At 36.7% G+C, this 16,919-nt stretch overlaps 1 pseudogene; it reads right to left on the bottom strand.

The window, feature by feature from the left end:
* Nucleotides 1-3,846: 3,846 nt before the first annotated feature.
* On the bottom strand, nt 3,847-7,286 carry LOC137732690 (putative calcium-transporting ATPase 13, plasma membrane-type pseudogene; annotated as a pseudogene).
* Nucleotides 7,287-16,919: the final 9,633 nt, after the last annotated feature.

Below are 16,919 nucleotides of genomic sequence, written 5' to 3'. Positions count from 1 at the left end.
AGATAAATTTACATATTGAATTGAGTTTGTGAGGGTAGTTTAAGTAGTAAATTTGGGTTGAAAGAGATTTAATAATTTAATTACAAATAATGCGGGTGCAAAGAGTAAGCTGCATATAGCAAAATGTTATATGGATTCAAATAAAATTTCCCTTTTTAATTTAGACGAGAGGGATTAGAATCCGCATACAAGGGTGCAGCCTCAGCTTTGTTCAATTGGCCTAAACTACATCTCGGGATCACATCGCTACAGCAATTGTGTTATAGGAATCGAACTTGCTTAAACTATTGAAACGCCTTATATACCACACATTTACAAAATAAAGACTTAAAACTATATAGTAGTTGGGAAAAAAACAAAGACAGAGATGGCACATTTGTCATAGGTTTATTATTTAATGTGTGGCTTAATCGAACTCCCCCTCATCTTGGTGTAAAGTATATCGTTGTATTAAAAAAATGTTTATTAATTGAATTGCCACCTGAAATTGTCAAGTCTCAATTTATCCCATGAAATGGTTTTTTCTCACTTTGCCTCTTGAAAATGCCGTTTTCAACACTTTTGGTCTCACTTCACCCGCATTCAGTTAAAGAAATGTTAAATTCAAGGGTATTTTGGACATTTCATTATAACACACCTCTTTGTCTTGCCTTCATCTTGCCCTTCAATGTAGTTGACTAATCTTCTTGGTGAAACAAATTAGGGTTCATGAAATAAGGGAAAGGAATTTAATGATTTATTCGGTTTGGATCTAACTTTTTTATAATGGAATGAGGTGAAGTGAGACTAAATGAGTAGAAAATAGCATGTTCAGGAGGCAAAGTGAGACAAAACTATTTTGAAAAAGTAAATTGAGACTAAGTGACAGTTTGAGAAGCAATTCAATTAATAAGCCTAAATCCAAAAGAAATGCAGCATTATTTCAGACCACTTTCCATGCAAGTTCCTACCAATAATATCTAGAATTTCTATTCGTTAATGTATTATATAAATACTTTTCTTTACAAGTAACTTTTTCAAAAAGGGTAGCAGATAAGAATTATGATCTGGGCAAACTGGTCGAGAAAAGTCTGATTAAGACCAACTTGGTCAAAAAGGAGTTTGATAAGAGAGAGTTTGATCATGAGTAGTTCAATTAAGGAGAGCCTTGTTGGGGTTTTGTTGGGGTTTTACAGCCCATGATGATTTTTCCTAAATCTTCTTATTTCTTGTTTGTAATGCATCATTTAGTTTACAAATTTGATTTAAAAATTTGATCAATCTATTATTTTAAAAAGAAGCATTACTTCACACTTTCCTTGCAAGTTCTTAACAATAATATCTAGTTAAATTTCTATTTGTAAATATGTCATACGAATGCTTCTCTTCCCAAATAATCTTTTCAGAAATGAGCATTTTCACCGAGAATAGAATTCTCTTTTGTGTCAATGACTCGATGAGCAAAAATTAAGAACATAAAGTTGGTGGGCACACGTTTCCCTAGCACTACGACACTGCAAGAACGGATCTCAATATCATTCAGTTGATTTCCCTTTCCATCCCTTTCTTGGAAATTTTAGACAACCTTAAAAATTAAGGAGTAGGATTCTTTCTTCTTTAAATTCCTTATCTTTTCGCTCTTTTTCTATTTGAACAATTACAGCCAGACAAACATTGTGTTCATTTCTTTATAGAGACAAAGAGAAAAGTGTGAAAGAAAGAAAAGGAGAAGGAAATTTGGACAGAAAGAATACTGCTCCCAAAAGTGAAGGCATTTTCAATGTTGGCAGATTTTTCTCTCTCCAAAAGTTAAGGCATTTTCATTGTCTCTCTCTCTTTACAAGATTCTAATTTATGCGAAGGGATTCAGATCCACACGCAAGGGTGTAGACACTCAACTTTGTTCAACCAGTCTAAAACTATTGTTGTTATGATTAGGAATCTAATTCACACCATTATAGCAGTTGTATTATAAGAATTAGACTCGCCAAACATTGTAGAACACGTTATACATAAACCACACATTTACAAATTAAAGAATTCAAACCATAGAGTTGTTAATTGGGAAGCAAGGACACATTCCTATCAATGGATATCATTCATTTAGACCCGACCAACTACCAATGCTATGAGTTTTTGGGTTTTCAAATCTAGGTTGTTTATTTTTTTTTTAGAAATTCAAGCAATCTAGTTATTTTGCTGACGGGAGAGAGAGCTTAATTTGTTTCTGTTGGCAGAGTATATATAATATGGATAATTAATGCTAAGGAGAATATCTTAAAGTGAGATTATTTGTGAAATCTTCGCCTCCTCATATTTATTGCACAATGTTTTATAATATTAGAATCGGAGTTGTGCCAAAAACATAAGTAGTCGAGAGTTCATGAAAAATCCCACTTTTAAGAAAATTTCCTCCACATTTTCCTAAAATATATATACAAATATTTTTCTCACCAATAATTGAGAGAGAATATAGTCACTGTTGGGTGTAGAGCTTTCCGGATTGGGATTCTCTCCTGAGCAGAGGATCCAAATCCTGCTGACCAATGAATAAGGACCGTTGGATCAAAATCCAACGGTTACAAGCAGTAAGATCCTCTAAAAGTTATAATAACTGTAATCGTTGGATTTTGATCTAACGATCCGTATTCATTGGTCAGCATGATTCGGATCCTTTACTCAGGAGAGGATCCAAATCCGAGCTTTCCTTCCTGTTTGGGGCCCACCAGGCTACTCGATGAGGAATTTTGTCAGACAGGTTGTCGAGCTTTCGTCCGGGACAGATACTTCCCCCACTAACCACGGTCTGAATTCATGACACGTATTTACATGATTATGTTTTTTAGTTCAGCAGCCAGATTTATTTTTGGAACACATTTTCTTGTAAAATGGTTTCGCTTAACAAAAACTGCGAAACCATCTTCCAATGCAACGCATTTTCTTGTAGAGTAAGTCGTCTGTGTAAAACATCAAGTGCCCACAAGCAGAGGGTTGTTCCTCTGACTAAATGCATGGTAGCCTCGAGCCCTCTTACAAATAACATTCCCTTCCCTAATTGCTTCTGCAACTGTGTTAATTACCTGGTGGAGCCTTGGTTTCTTCTGGCCAAAGAAATCGGTCACACACTGGTGTTCGCGGTAATAATATGGGTGGCTCAAGAGTAACGCACATACTGCATGACAAGGAACTTGAATCGCTGCCATCCTTCGCCTACCAAATCCTATGTCCAGTTTTAATTTTCCTCGTGATCTGCCGCAACACATTTACCATTTAGAATAGAAGAGCCAAACACTGGAAGTGAGGATCCAGTTCTTGACATACATCACAACTTTGGTTTAAGACAACAATGCAATCATGTACATTTGTTATCTTCAACTCAAAGGTTTAAATATTTTTGTAATTGTGATTTCCGATATGATTTATGATAACCTGATTTAGATGGGAGTCCGACGAGTTCACTTATAATTACAATTTACAAGGGTAGGAAGTGTGAACATTCGGCAAGAGATCTTATCATGCAATATAAATAACTATAAACCACACATTTGAAATTGAAGACTTCAAAAAACAATAGAGTCCTCAGGTAGCAAGTACAAATTCTTCTCATTTATCCTAACGAAAGGAATATTACAGCGCCATAAACATCTATATTTCTGAATCACAATAGTTGAGAATAAAGGGTTGATGACAAATATAATAATTCTCTACAATCTCACAACTCTTAAATACTACTTCAATTCTTTATTATTTATAAGATTACAAAGGAGTAATACTAGTAAATAAATCAAAACAATCATTTTTCTACAAGACAAGGAAACCAAACCACATCAAATCATATCAAAATCCTAATTAAATCATATAAAATCACTAATTAAATCATATCCCTTAAATACTTTCCTTATTATTTTTCAACAACGATATCATTCATATACATTACCAAATCACCATAATAACGCATGGAGCTTCCCAATCCAATCGATTTAACAAAGAACATTGACTTTTCTGGTTTATCATTATTGTATGGCCAGGATACATGTATCTTGTTTGTCATTACCAGCCAATGCTTTCTAGCCTGGGGCTTGTTTACCTTCAAACGCTAGTGGTCATCATTTCTCCATCTTCTGATGGCTGTACATCATCTGAGTGAAAGCTGCCTTTGCAAGAGAGTTTACAAGCGAGAGAAAGTTGCAGTTCCCAGAGGACTTGAAAATCCAACCGCTTGGCAACCCAACCAATTGGCCAGGAGAAAGCTGCAATTCCAAAACATGCAGACCATTGCTTCCAATACAACCTCTCCCCATCGGAAAATTTATTCAGAAATTCGAGCATCAGCACTTGGAGGACAATCGTCACTGCAATGATCCCCAAATACAGTTTGCCGGTTCCCTTGAAGACATTTTTCTCAAGCTTGCTTGCGTTGAACTCATTGAAGACCTGGCAAAGCACAAATGTGTTAAAAATCAAGGCTTTAGTTGCCTTTAGTTGCCTTTAGTTGCCTTGTCATCTACTCCGAAGATCGTTTCACCTTTGAATTGCAGAGTCAAGAGGACCCCAATTTGGTACAGGGATTGAGGCAAGAGGTTCCTCCACATGATGCTGGCGATGAGAGGTTCAGTCCTGCCCACTGGTGGCTTTTCCATGAGTTCTTTTGTGGGCTCTACTGTGGCAATAGCTAAATATCCCAGTGTGACAATAATCAAGTTTACCCACAACAATTGCACTGCTGTTAATGGGACTTCACCTGCCGAAATGGCTGCCATAAAGTTGATTCCAACAGCTGCAACATTTACAGTGAGCTGGAATTGGATGGACTTCTGGATGTTACTGTACGCGCATCTTCCCCACCTCAAAACTGTGGCCACCGAAGCAAAATTATCATCCATGATCACAACATCAGAGCTCTCTTTAGCAACTTCTGTTCCTTGAATCCCCATAGAAAGTCCGATATCAGCTTCTGTCAATGCTGGTGCATCATTTGTGCCATCACCTGTCACTGCAACCACATGACCTCTCTCTTTCAAGCATTGCACCATGAGAAGTTTATCAGACGGAGAGGACCTTGCCATTACACAGATTTCATCTACCTTCTCCCTCCTTTCTTGAGGTGTGTAATTGCGAAATTGCACGCCTTGTATCACTGCTCCGCTTGACATATCCACATCATGCTTGAGAATCCCACATTCGGTGGCTATGGCTTTTGCAGTGAAAACATTGTCACCAGTGATCATTTTGATCTTCACTCCTGCCTTCTGACAGTCTCGAACTGCTGTCTTCACTCCTGGACGACATGGATCATTAAGACCCACAAGTCCTAACAGGGTCAATCCCTCTTCTTTTAGCACAACTTTGTATCCTTGATCACCCATTTGCTCCTCAGCTGGAACTTCTTTACGAGCAAAAGCAATGCATCGGAGCCTGCTAGCCGCCATACCCTCAATAATCTGCTCAAAAGTCATTTTAGCATTGTCATCCATATCCTCAACATGTCCAGAAGCATTGTAGTAACTTGTGCACATTGCAAGTATCATCTCTGCAGCTCCTTTCCAATGCACCTGCATTTTATTGTCTGCGTGCCTCTTCATCACAATCCCACTTCGTTTCTTTTGTGAATTGAAGGCTTCAACATTGAGAATGCTACAACTCGTTTCCACTTGCTGCGTATCCATATTCATCTTATGAACGGCCCACGAAAGGATAGCCTTTTCTGTTGGACTGCCCGAGATCTCAATTTCTGAATCCGAGGTAGGTCTGTATACATAACCAGTTGTATTGAGAGCAACCCCTTCTCGGATCAAGTTCAGGACGTCCGGAGAAAGAGATGAATAAGCCTCTTCTGACACAAGTTCTTTGCCCAACCAAAACTTGGTCACCTTCATTTCATTCATGGTGAGAGTGCCTGTTTTGTGAGTACAAATGACGGCAGCAGAGCCCATCGTCTCACAAGCAGAGAGTTTCCTCACCATTACCTTATCGGCCATCATTCGCCTCATGGAATAAGAGAGAGTGAGGGCCACGGCTAGTGGCAAACCTACTGGGATTGCTACCACAACAATTGTAACTGCAGCCGCTACAATCCCAGCCACCGCATATATTATGTCATCGGCCTTGGTCTTGATGCCATCAAACTTGTGATTTCCATTCTCATCCTCTGTATTGCCTGTGAAGTATCGAACTAACAATACAATGAGCAATAGGAGAGCAACTGCCAAACCAACTTTAATTATTAAGTAAGTTAGCTTGCTAATTTGAGCTTGTAAAGGTGTCTGTTCACTTGTGCCATGGCTGATGCTGCTTGTCATCTCGCCCCATATTGTGTTCATGCCGACTGAAGTTACCAGCATCCGACCATACCCATCAACCACCTTGGCACCAGAAAACAAGAATGGATTCTGGCTGCGGCTAATTTCAACAGGGTCGATCTCCCCTGTCATGCTCGATTCGTCTATTTGTAAAGAATAACCATCCAGGAATAACCCATCGGCTGGAACTTGATCCCCTACGTTTAAGAAAATGACATCACCAACCACAATTTCAGACTTCAAAATATTCTGGCGCCTGCAGCATCTGAGAGCTTCCACTTGGACGTTGTCGCTGACTTCTGACATTTTATGAAACTGTCTGTTCTGCCTGTAATTACTCACAGCAGACACAGCAATGACCAAAATGATATCGGGAAATATGCTTCCTTCGTGGATCCAACCTTCCTTCAGTCCATGGTTGTGCATTCCGGAACCAAGAGAAAGTGCAGCGCAACCTATAAGGATGAGAATGGTGAGGTCCTTGAAGGCTTCCCACACAAAATGGAACAACCCTTTTGGTGGTGGTAGCTTGTATGTGTTTGAGCCAAAGACTTCTTGTCTGCGGGCGATATCTTCACCATCATGATCACCTTGAATTCCATGGTCTGCATCGACTTTGAGGGATGATGCTACTCCTTCAACCCCTCCCAGCTGCTGAACCCGGTCTCGATTCTTGTCCTTCACAAGGTCAGTGAGGGTTGTTTGGTCAATCCTGAAACGGTCGTCTGCCTCTCTCCTTCTGATGTTGGCGAAAAGAGGAGAGCGAGAGACTTCGGTGTCTGCGTATTTGGGCACAGAAAGGTTGAAGGCTCTGGAGCAGTAGATGGCCAGATAAGCAGAACGCCATTTTTTTTTGGGTTTGATTTGGATTCTATTAGTGCACCTACCGAATTCGGAAAGCTGCATGGTATTGGAAGACATGCTTACTTACCTGAAATACACAAGTAAGTGGAGGTGTTGTAAATTAACTGGAGGCTTTCTTCTCGTATTTATAAGAAGCGTAGACTGTTCACTTCTCCACCTTTAGGTGTAGATAACGTCATCTGTTAAAAATAAACTCGTTTAACTTTTTATATTATGTGTAGACACAACTAATTACGGAAATTATTAAGAAAAAGCTGCTTTCAACATCTTTCAACCTAATGAAAAGTATTTGCTTTCAACAATGGCGATTACAATTTTTGTATGGGTCAATATTTCACGCGGAATATCGTGGCCACCTTATAATGAAGGATTTGATGGTGTGATACTTTAAATCATACCTACAATTGTCTCCCATACTCCGACGTTCTTGTAAAAGATTTGATGGTGTGATATTCAAATCACACCTCTATAATCCAACAGGATCCTCTCCGGATCCTTTTGATAAGGATTTTGAGAATTCGTGAATCGTGTCCGTTCATCGTACATCGTGCGATCAATTTTTGTCAAGTACGATTTATGTTTATTTTTAAATAAAAATATTTAAAATGATTTTTTACTACACGATGTACGATGAACGGACATAATTAATGGATTCTCAGAATCCTCACTAAGAGGATCCGGCGAGGATCCGGACCCCTCTATAATGAAAGCTACTCTTGTTTATGTCGGTAAGCCTGCGGCACGTCCATAGTTTGGATAATGACCTCGCCGAAAACTATGGTAGGCGGATTGGATGAGAATTACAATTTCTAATTTACATTAGTGGGTTAGGATCTGCATACAGGGGTGCAGACTCAACTTTGTTCAACTGATCTAAATTAAATCTCGAAATCCATCTCACATCACTATAACAATTGTGTTATAGAAATCAAAGTCCCTTAAATTATTGTGGAACATCTTATAAACCACAAACTTACAAACTAAAGACTTAAAAAACTATAGAGTAGCTGGGAAAAGGCATTTGAAATAATGAATCCAAAGACTTATTAATTGAATTGTCCCCTAAAATTGTTAATTAGTCATGATTTATTTATTGGGATTGGTTTTGTCTCACTTAGCCCCATGCAACTGTTATTTTCAAACAAACGTAAACTCAAGGTATTTTGGACATTTTACTTTTACACACCTCTTTATCGTGCCGCCATCCTGCTCTTCAGTTCAATTGACCGATCTTCTTAGCGAAACAAATTAGCATTCATAAAAGAAGAGGAATTTAATGATTTATTAAGTTTGAGTTTAACGTTTCTTTAACATAATGGAATGAAGTGCAATCAAATACATTGAAAATGGCAATTTCAGATAGCAAAGTGAGACAAAAACCACTTTTAGAAAGTAAATTGAGACTAAATGATAGTTTCAAAAACAGTTCAATTAGTAAGCCTAAACTCAAATGAAATGAGTCACTCAGATCAGCTTCTTTCGTCGAGCAACACAGCCTGGCCTAACCCGACGAGTTCGTAACTTCGTATTGGTAAATTTCGGATCAGCAGGCAAAGAGTGTAATTCGTCTACTTAGGACGGCGCCGTTTATTAAGATCATCATTCACACCATATCCATTTCCATGCACGTTCAGAATTTTCTTCGGTGTCTATGACGCAGAATTAATAACGTCAGGTTGATGACGAGCTTTAGTTCCTGTTTGGGGTTCACTACGTGACTCGATGAGGAGTTTTGTCAAAGAGGTTTTTGTACAAATACCATCAAGTTATTTAATCCTCAAACGTTTGGGGGACACTAAATACACTAAAAAGTCATACTTCGAGAAGGAGAAAATCATGTAAATTTCCACCACCTTACTATAGTAATCATAATCAGCACCTCATCATCATTGTAAATGTTAACTTACTATTATTTCTTACTTTTTTGAAAAGTAATTTAAAATGTTATGGACCTTTTGTTCATTTTAAATTTTACTTCGGTGTTTGGAGGTGATTTTAGAATAAATTGACAGAATAATTATACTTTTATTCTCTAATATTACCACCATCTTCATTTTCCAAATAAACAATAAAAAAAAAAATTAAGTGCTTTGCATACAACAGTATATTGGGGTAGAATTTTATCCTCTCTAAATTCCCTCCTCTTCCCTCTCCTCTTAAACTTTTCCTTTTGTTTTTCTCTCTATAAAAAAGTCAACACAAGACGTTGACGTGACTTAACCGTAACCGTACAAATAGGAGGCAACTGAAGAGGAAGGGCCTGAAAGAGAGGAAGATTTTGAAGGAAGAGAATCATACTCCCAATATACTAATATGTATAAAGTAAGAAGATAAAAAAAAGTTAAAGCTTTTAATACTCCTAGCAAGTGGCCCTTTACCACAGTGGTGAAAAGAAGTTGAATTTTTGCATGACAATTTAGGTTCAAATTCTATCGGTGACTAATTTAACATCTAATTTAATAACATTTACTGTTTGACAAAAAAATTAAAATTAAAATTAAGCTTTTTATACTCCTACGCTCTCACTTTAATATTCCTACAAGCCACTTTCGATGTCGGTAGATTTTTTTTCCATTGGCGGCTACTACTTGGAAGTTGCTCTCACTTGAATATTCCTACAATCCCCAGAGCAACTTCAATATTCCTACAATCCCCAGAGCAACTTCAATATTCCTACAATGCCCTTTCAATGGAAGTTGCTCTCACTTTAATATTCCTACAATCCCCTTTCAACGTTGGTAGATTTTTTTCCATTGGCGGCTACTACTTGGAAGTTAATCCTTAAGAAAATGCTAAGAAGATTCTCTTAAAAGTGGGACATTCATGGACTCTCCGTCATCTTATTTTCTCGGCACGATTTATGTGCTAACATTTTAAAATATTACATTAAAAGAATAAGGTGGCAAAAAGAATCTCACTTTAAAAAAATCTCCTTAGCATTTCTCTATTGTTCAAACATTGATGATACAAAATACGTTAAATAATGTTATCCTTTCGGAAAAATAATCACGTAAATTTCCATGACCATACTATAGTCCTTAAAATCGGCACCCAATCATCATTGCCAATATCATGTCTCTTTTTGAAATTTATTATTAATTTCTTTTGTACTTTGAATTCTAAGATGTATTTGAGTTTTATTTATCTATTGGTTTTTTAGCCAAAATGATCTTTGAGATTTGCATAACTCATCACTTTGGTCTTTGAGATTTCAAATCAATAGAAGTGGTCCCTGAGATTGTCCATCATCCATCATTTTGGTATTTCCGTTAAAAACTCCGTTAAGTGCCTTAGAGCTCTTAGTCGAAAGTTTGGACAATTTTCAAAGCTTCGTAACTTAATTATTTCTTAACCAAATTCGACCCATAATATATCAAAATGAAGATAGGAAAGTGTAGAATAAGACTATACCATTTGGAAGCCCAATGGTTGTCAGAGATGGTCGGAAAATAGCCTCAAAGTTGACTGGTCCGAGGAAAAACTGGAAAACTCGCCGGAAATTGGATAAACTTTAAACGTTCATTAACGTCTTTAATACTCAACGAAATCAAGTGATTCAAAAACGAAAATCATACTTCTCAACGAGATGAAAAGAACGGTACATTTTAAACGGCTAACTCTCCGTGGTTTAGCTGGAAAACGGCTCGACAGTGTCTATCTTGGTCTCGAGTTAGCCACTTTCGAGCCCTTTTTCGGCCAAACCACGGCGAGTTAGCCGTTGAAAAAGATACCATTCTCTTCATCTCGTCGAGAATTATGATTTTCATTTTTGAATCACTTGATTTTGTTAAGTATTGAAGAAGTTATGAACATTTAAAGTTTACCCAGTTTCCGGCGAGTTTTCCAGTTTTTCATCGGACCAGTCAACTTTGAGGCTATTTTCCGACCATCTCCTACAACCATTGGGCTTCCAAATGGTATAATCTTATTCTACACTTTCCTATCTTCATTTTGATATATTATGGGTCGAATTTGGTTAAGAAACGATTGAGTTACGAAGCTTTGAAAATTGCCTAAACTTCCGGCCAAGAGCTCCGGGACACTTAACGGAGTTTTTAATGGAAGGACCAAAATAATGGATGGTGGACAATCTCAGGGACTACTTCTATTGATTTGAAATCTCAGGGACCATTTTGGCTAAAAAGCCTTATCTATTTTACAATTTTGAGAAAAGTGATTTAAAGGGAATTTTGGTCATTTTAAATTTCACTATAGTGTTTGGAGGTAGTTTTAAAATAGATGGATAGTGTTTGGAGGTAGTTTTAAAAGACATGTTTTATTGTAAAGATCTTCATAAGGCAATTGAACGTGTAAAGAGCAAGCGAGTAAGTATGTTTGATGCTGATTGAACCAAGATGAGTCGTAAGAATCTTGGTACACAACGAGTGGATAAGAGCATCTATCACCATGTATCTAAAGAGATTGATGCACAAGCTCTTTGGAAAAAGTTAGAATCCTTATTGAAGGAAGAAAAAAAAAAGTCGATGCCAAGAAAGCATTCCTTATCAAAGAGCTTGTCAACATGAAGTATGCAGAAGATGCTAGTGCAATAGAGCACCTGAACTTTTAGAACATAATCAAACAGTTGACCACTATAGGTTTGAATATTGAAGAAAAGCTGATAGCACTATTGTTGCTAGGATCCTTGCTAGATAGTTGGAAAACCTTCGTTGTAATTGTAAGCAATTTGGCTTCTAATGGTGTAGTGTTTATGGACGCTGCTATGGATAGCATGTTTAATGAAAAAACAAGGAGAAAAGCTTTAGGTGTGCAGACACTGGAAAAATCTGCATCACATAGAAAAGAGGCAAAAAATCTAGTGAGACGAGACTTAGTGGCGACTACCACTATTATAGGAAAAAAGGTCACATGAAAAAGCATTGTTGTAAATGAAAAAAAGAACAAAAAAAAGATGGGAACAATACCGTTGGTGTTGTGACTTACAATGGAAAGCTTTTTTAATGCAGATGAAACTTGGTTTCTAGCAAAGAAGCCTATAATTTCCTTTGGCATTGAATTTTTTATTTTTTTATTTTTTTTCCATTGTCGTTAGCTCCATAGCAGGTTTTCTCGGATGTTTCTAAGATCAGAAGGAATTCTGATAATGACTAATAGGGGAAATTTGATTCTCTTTGTAATTTGTATTTTCTTTTATCTTTCTATTTCATCTTTATTTATTTCATGTTAAAAAATAGTATGGGCTTTTCCCGGTCTTTGTCATATATATTACGATTCTTTGTTGCAACTACTTGTTTTCCTATGTTATCGGAATCCACTTAATTGTGCACTAGTTTTGGGATTTTACTTTAGATATATATATATATATATATATATATATATATATTTTTTTTTTTTTGTGTGTCAAACAGTTGTGGGGGAATGCAAGCGCTTTCTCTTACGGTCCCTTATGGCCCAATAAGAATTCTGGTCGGTGGAGACTAATTAAGAAAAGTCCGATCAAGAGGAGTTTGGTGAAAGAGGAGTTCAATTAGGGAGAGTCTAGCCATGAGTATTTCAATTAAGGGGAGCCTAGTTATGAGAAGTTTGAACAATGAGAGTTTGATCAAATGGGCAATCATATTTTGGTATAACTTCTTCATCGTCCGAAGAGGGAGATTGTTGAGTTTTATTCTAGCCCATGATGAGTTGTCCTAAGTCTATATTAGGAATTATAGTCTTCGAGGATTAAATTGTTTACCCAATAAAAGTTGTTTTCTTAGTTAGAATGGTTTTCCAAATAGACTTGGTTCCTCAATTGGAGAAGGATTCATAACTAGATTTCAATTAATTAGGATTACTAATCCTTATTGAAGAAGACCTTTATTGTGTCTATAGAAATGGCTACTGCACTAGTTTTGAATTTGTTAACGCTAAAAAATTTGTTGGTTAACAAATTAAACAATGAACCTTGGGTGGGCTTTGGATACGAAATGAATGGATTAGACTTACAGATGTAAGAGGTTCACCTCTCAAAACTAGACTAAGTCCACTATGCTACTTGGATCTATTTAAATTTCAAGATAAAATAGTGCTCGGCTAATACATCAATTCTTTCTTCTCTCAGTCGTTCGACCCCAATACAAGAGGTCTCACCCTTTTATATAGGTCCTCAATAAACCTTTTAGCCTTGGGTCACCCTAACTTGGCATTTATTGCGCCACGTACGTAAACTATGGTGCTTACACCTTTTCACTTATTAGCCTGACATTCAACGATGAAATGACATGTGTTCAGCTAAAATGGCATGATTGTTCAAAATGGCCATGCTAAGCACCCTGCTCGACCTTAGTTATCCAACCTTACCTCCCCAAGCACTGTTTTGACTCTCCTTACATCTCATTTTAGGCCTTTACCGCTGACTATGGGCTACCATGTGGCGTGATTGACATATGGGTAGTGAAAATGAAATCAGGACATCAAACTAATCCTAGGAACATGAGATCAGTTTTTTTGGCCACGCACTGCAACCAAGTGCTGCCAGACTCAGCGACCAATAAACATCTCATTCACTGAATTCCAGCCAACACCAGCGGAGGCTCATTTTACACCATATGAAGCTCAAGAGGAGAAGAGTAAGTTTTATATCTACCTCGACATCTGATTTCACCGAAAAATGCCTGAAATTGGCAAGGAAACGTTGGGACACCCAACACCCTCGCAACATCGATTTGCCTTCATCAGAGCTTCAACGTCTTGAAACCTAATTGAATTTTGTTGCACAAGTCGGGATGAGTCAGTGGCTATTGGTGGTTGATGTCAGAGTGAAAAGAATCACGAGATCGATGATAAGGGACTCAGGACACTATCGACTCGACTCGCCGTGAACGGTGTCTAAATGGAGTCGTGTTTAGGTGGAACATGTTCCTGGGAAAGAGAGGAGTTGAATAGTTGTAGTGGCAACGTCTTTTGTTGCTGGAGCACACTAGAAACAGTGTCTGAAAATTCCCTAACGAACCAGGTCAGTCAAGGGGAATTCGGGTCAACAGGTCAAATGATGGGTCAACTTTTTCAAAACTAGAAACCCCCAATCCCCAGTGCCCGCCGCTGCCGCCGTTTGCCCCTCTAGAAAAACTGGAGTTTCTTTATATATTTGTCCAAAAGAAAAATTTGACCTACCTTTTGTTTGTTAACTTCTCCTTCATTATAACACCAATTTGCGAACGTTTTCCGCCTACACGTTCGTTGGATCGAGTTTTAGTCGAAAATACTAAGATTGATCCTGAAAGGTCTATGAATTTTTAATGACGAATTATGAAATTCCAAACTTTAACTAAGAAATAAAAAAATTCAAAATTAACGAAATTAAAATAAATTTCATTTTTCGAAATATGGAACTTGAATAGTGCAATTCGTGGGTGGGTTTTCACATAATACTTGTGTGTTTTTTAAGCATTGATCGTGTCTGAGTGCTTCAATCTTCATGCTAGAGTTGCTAGTAGCTTAATGAGATGTCACGCTCTGAACCTGGGGTTGGTAATAAAAACTCGAACCCAAATTCGAAATGTGAGTTAAAAACTCAATAAATAAAATGAAATAGAAACGGGTTGGAAAATAAATTCCTCTTATTAAAATAATTCATGATTCTTAAACAAATCAAGAACTCTTTACAGTCTACAATAAATAGATGAATAAACATTATATTCTCACATCTAATCCGATCTCATCCTGCCTATCCTCTTGAATGTCTAGTTTGTAAATATGCATAGCAATAAAGGGATGAGCTTCAACAGCTTAGTAGAGACATAACCTTATCACAATACATTGACAATATTAAATTAAGCGCCATGAAATCATATAGCCAAATATCAAATCATAAATGACAACAATGCATGTATGCAATCCAACCTTTTCAACGACACCCGTTAATTTATATAATAAAACACGCGGACCTGTACGTCCCATACCATGCATTTTACCACTGCAGTGGTGGTTCGAATGTTTTATTATAGAAACTAACCCCCATACAATATCCCAAGTTCATAAACCCCTTTTGCTAGTCATGTTATCTAATTCATTGATCTCCAGCCTAAATCACCCATATCGACAATTATCCCGTCGATATCCTATTCTAATATGCACACCGGGCTTGCTTGGAACTGGTTTCACAATGAATAGATTCAACGATACAAAAATATCCTTTCCAACTACCCTCATTTCCCGAATTCCAATCTCAACACTGATATTCCAACCACATCTCACAACATGAGTTATGCAGAAATAACGTCATTTCATCTTTCACATATATCACAATATATTATCAACGAATAGCATTCCAGCAATAATTTCATAACCAATAACAAGTAAACACTTAACTTAAACAATTAGCCAATTAATATCTAACAACATTAATCAACCAAAAAGATCAAGAATATTATAACACTTCACGAAATTTAATAAAATCAATTTCCATAAATGTATGCCGCATTTCCCCTACCTAGATTCCAAAGATAAAATAAAGATCCACATCACTACCAAAATAGCTAAGCTTCACTCATTCACATCACTACCGAAATAGTTAAGCTCTATGTACTTAAGCAAGTTCCTTGATCACTCCTAAATCATCATATATTTTTTCTACTGTCTTTTATCTTCTAATTTTTCTCTCTAAACATATATACATATACACCTCTACGTAAGAAAAACACTTTCAGGCATAGCATGCATTTCTCAAAAACAATTTCACGTTTGAAAACGGTTGGAGGAATGTCCTATTTAGGACTGGTTTGGTATTGATGTGCTTTGAAAAAAAACTGCTTCTGTTGTGCTGTGAGAATAAGTAGTTGTGAAAAAAGCAGCAGAGTGTTTGGTAAACTTTTTTGAAAAAGTGCTTTTGAAAAAAAATAAAAAACAGTATTATAGTGTTTGATAAACTTTTATGTAAAACTGATGTGAAAAAAAGTTGGTTTTTCAAAGCTGTGAAAAAAAGCTGTGAAAATTGTGGAAAAAAGTTGAAGCTGAATGTTTACCAAACATAAAAAAGCTCATAGCTTTTTTTTTATAGCCATTTTTTTTAGAATCATCTCAGTACCAAACTAGGGTTTATACTAAAAGATGGCGGCAGCAAAACTTGGAGATTAAATAAAAATAATTACAAATAAACATTGGTCCTAATCCTTGTGACACTTGTCAAAGTAATCTAGATTGTAAAAACTATTTGGTAAAGCCACGTCCATGTTATCTAATTGCCTCCTCATGCTAATGCTACGCTTTGAACTATATGTATTTATATAATTATTACTGTCAGCCATTATTATATTTAGGGCATATATTATATTTATTAATACTGAGCCATGATTATATTTGGGGCATATATTATATTTATTATTACTATCAATCACGAGTATATCTGGGGCATATATTATATTCATACAATAGATGATTGAATGTGTGTGATAATTATGAAAGTTCGGTTGAATGCATGTGTGGATTCATTTGAGATGTCGAGTGAGATTATCTTATATATACAAACGATTCCAAAATAATTTTTTCTAAATGTGATTAATTCATTTTAATCACATATGTCTTATTACTGTAACTCACACAAGCTTTATGGCTTATACAGGTCTTGCTTTGTTTGGTGCATCACTCCTACGAGGTGGAGCTGTTTTTTTGCATAGTACATGTGGCAGTTAGAGAATAAATTTTAAGGGGTGTAGTTGGCGTGTGCAGTGTACTTGAGAGTAAGATTTTTTCCCTTTCTTTGTAATTTCGTTTCCACTAATACTCTGATGTATATTATGTATAAGTCCCACCTGACTCTCTATATTATTGTATTGC

Source organism: Pyrus communis, chromosome 16, assembly GCF_041283825.1.
Source record: "Pyrus communis isolate YQ-2024b chromosome 16, ASM4128382v1, whole genome shotgun sequence".
NCBI lineage: Eukaryota > Viridiplantae > Streptophyta > Magnoliopsida > Rosales > Rosaceae > Pyrus > Pyrus communis.
This window is presented reverse-complemented; position numbering and strand designations above follow the sequence as displayed.